Below are 3,367 nucleotides of genomic sequence, written 5' to 3'. Positions count from 1 at the left end.
ATGGTGAAATATTTCCTGTGCCAGAGCGTGCTCCAGAGTTCCTGGGACCAAGTGTTCGCCACCTTCTGGCAGCGGTACCTGCATTCCTACAGCAAACATGTCCTGACAGAAGACATAGTACACCAGGAGGTTACCCCTGACCAGAAACTCCTGTCCAGGAGACTCTTGACCAAGACCAACAGGATGCCCACTGGGCTGAGCGATTGTTTCCTGCCAATGTTGCTCACTCATGTACATCCTGGAGGACTCTACTGTGGACCCACAGAATCAGACCATGACCACCTTCACCAGGAACATCAACCATGCACGGCTGATGGTGGTGGAGGAACGCTGTTTACTGTGTGAACTCTGATAACAGTGGTTGGACCGAAATCCGCTGAGAAGCCTGGGTCTCCTCTAGCTTGTTTGGTGTCTCCAGAGCTGTCCAGGAATTCGGTCTGGCTCGATTTAAAAGCAATGTGACCAAGACTATGAAGGGTTTTTATTTTATTTTTTTTGTGTGTGTGCGTGTACCGTCAAATCAGATCTTGACTGGTACAGGAGGAGATTGCCCCTCCTTCCCCGGCAGAGCATCTGGTGGATTCGAACCGTGCACCTCTGGGATTGTAGTTGCAGCTTCTTGCCACTAGGCCACCAGAGTTCCCCTGAGACTATGAAGGGTTTTAAATACATCTTGGCCAAGCTACAAGGTGAAGCCCCTTCTAAGACACTTGTTGAAACTGCCAAGGAAGCCAAGGAAAAGGCAAAAGAGACAACACTGGCAGCTACAGAAAAGGCCAAGGACCTAGCCAGCAAGGCAGCCACCAAGAAACAGTAGCAGTAGCAGCAGCAGCAACAATTTGTGTAGCCATCATCAGCCCTCCTACCACCGCCATCGCACAGGAGACAATCCAGCTCCAACCCCCTAGCCCCAGTGTGCTCTTATTAAAAATCCAGCCCTATTTGCCTAAGAGATAGGCTAGGTCAATGGGTAAGGTTCTTGTCTAGCATCTACAGAACAGCAAGTATGTCATCCATGGTCTGTGCTGATTCTGCATATTCCTCTCATTTGGCAGCTGAGGCACAAGAAAGGCATAGACTTGCCTGGGTCAGTGTGCAAGTGGGAAATGCTAGACTGTAAGCTCTGTGAGGGCAGGGATCTGTTTGCTCTCTGATGTGTCCCAAGTATTTGGAATAATATCTAGTACGTAATCGGCACTCAATTAACTTGACTTAAAAAAAAAAGAACTGGAGTTAGAAAACTCAAAGTACATTTTTTGCCATTTTTTTTCAAGCTCAAAGAACTGAGGGAAAAAGTCAAGCTTCAAGTTGTACTACTGACGAATTCTATAGATAAGAATCATGTAAAATGAATAAGGAAAATCAAAGAATAGATGCTTTGGAATTGTGGTGTTGGCGAAGAATACTAAATAAACCACAAAGAGCCCAAAGAACAAACAAATCCGTATTAAATGAAGGGCATCCAGAATGCCTTAGTAGAAAGGACAGTGAAGCTTTGCCTCACTTACTCTGGGCATATTTCCAGGAAGAACTAGTCCTTGGAGAGGATCATGCTAGGAAAGATAGAAGGTGAGCTAGACAAGAAGACCTTCAAGATGGGACTGACACAGTGACTACCACGAGTTTGATGAGATCATGAAGATAGTGCAGGATAGGGCGAGATTCAGATCTGTTGTTCAAAAGGTTGTTTTAAGTTGTAGTTGATGACACCTAACAACAGATATGGGTAACATACTAAACACCACAAGAAGCATTAAAAGGTCAAGAGGAATATTCGTTATACCAGGATGAATTTGTCACCATTGAATCCTTTCAGAATGTAGCACATGATCAAGCAATGATTACTGAAAGAAACCCAAGCTGCACTAGGGAGGCCAAGGGGGAATTACCACCCAATCTATCAACAAGTCCGACTCACAGTGGCCTCTCCATTGGGATTCTCAATCTGTAAATTCTCATAAGGAGAATGTTCATCTCTCTCCTGTGAAGAGCTGATGGATGCAAATCACTGACTTTTTGGTTAGGAGTATAATATGTAATACACTATACTATCATCAAAGCTCCTTGGCAAAAACAAACAAACAAACAAAAAACAACACAACACACAAACAAACCAGGAAACAGGAATTAACAGAATAAAGCTAAATTCAACAAATGGATATAAGCTGAAAGCACTTATTTGTATGCCAAGACATTTGGAAGTAACTAGAAGAGATACATATGTGTGCCTCCTCCAAAGAAAAGTGGTAATTATCAAATGTAAATATTAGACTCAAGCAAAATTTTGCTGAAGATACTGAGATTGTTAACCACTTTAATTTGCTTGGCTCCACAGTCAACTCTCTCGGCACCAGCAGCCAGGAAATTAAAGGATGTATTGCAATGGGAAAGTCTGCTGTTAGGGACCTCTCCAGAGTACTGAAGAGCAACGGTGTCACTCTGGAGACTAAGGTGCACTTGATACAGGCCATGATCTTTGCCATCACTTGCTATGCATCAGTGAGCTGGACAATGACTAGGGAGGATAGAAGAATTGATGCCTTTGAGCTGTGGTGCTGGAGAACAGTATTGAATATACCATGGACTGCTAAGAAAAGGAACAGGTTCATCCTGGAGAGGGTTAAACTGGGCTGCTCCTTGGAGGCAAGGATTCTGAAGCTTTGTCTGACATACTTTGTATATGCTGCAAGGAGAGACCAGTCCTTGGAGAGGGACTTCATGTTTGGGAGGGTGGAGCGACAGCACAGGAGAGGAAGACCTTCGATGAGGTGGATTGATTCAGTGCCTGGAGTAGTGGGGGTGGGTGTGTCAGAGACAGACTGGCACAGGACAGAGCAGGGTTTAGGGCTGTTGCACGTAGGGCCACTGAGTTGCAGGCAACTTGACGGCACATAACAATTCAAAATCATTTGTAACATTAGCAAAATAGTGGCAGAAATTCAAGTTAGCGTCAGGAGAAAACATAAAATGATGTTATCGCTGATCTCAGAAACTATGTTGGATGAAAGCAACAAACACCAAAAAGGTATTTATTACTTTTACTGACTATGCAGAAGCATTCAACTGTGTGGATGACTACTTCAATTAGAATGGAAATCTACTGTCACAGTATATACAAGAGTAGAAGTATCAAAATAACACAGGAATCAATTTAGACTTGTCATAAAAATTCCACTTTTCAGTATAAATTAAAAAAACGTACCACCCTGGAAACTCAGAGGAGGAGGGCTCTGAGTCAGAACCAGTCCTGGCCAGGAGGGAGCTGAGGAGCCATTTGTGAGGGCCTGGGGGATGAATGCTAATGGCACTTAGTGGGACATCAGAGATGCTACCAAGCAGATTATAATTCACAAGGCAGGACCTACAA

The 3,367-nt window shown here is 44.0% G+C and overlaps 1 pseudogene; it reads left to right on the top strand.

Moving 5' to 3' along the window:
* On the top strand, positions 1-847 carry LOC102874875 (annotated as a pseudogene).
* The last annotated feature ends 2,520 nt before the right edge of the window (positions 848-3,367 follow it).

Source organism: Elephantulus edwardii, unplaced genomic scaffold, assembly GCF_000299155.1.
Source record: "Elephantulus edwardii isolate Elephantulus edwardi_28Jun2011 unplaced genomic scaffold, EleEdw1.0 scaffold00113, whole genome shotgun sequence".
In the NCBI taxonomy this organism is placed as follows: domain Eukaryota; kingdom Metazoa; phylum Chordata; class Mammalia; order Macroscelidea; family Macroscelididae; genus Elephantulus; species Elephantulus edwardii.
This window is presented reverse-complemented; position numbering and strand designations above follow the sequence as displayed.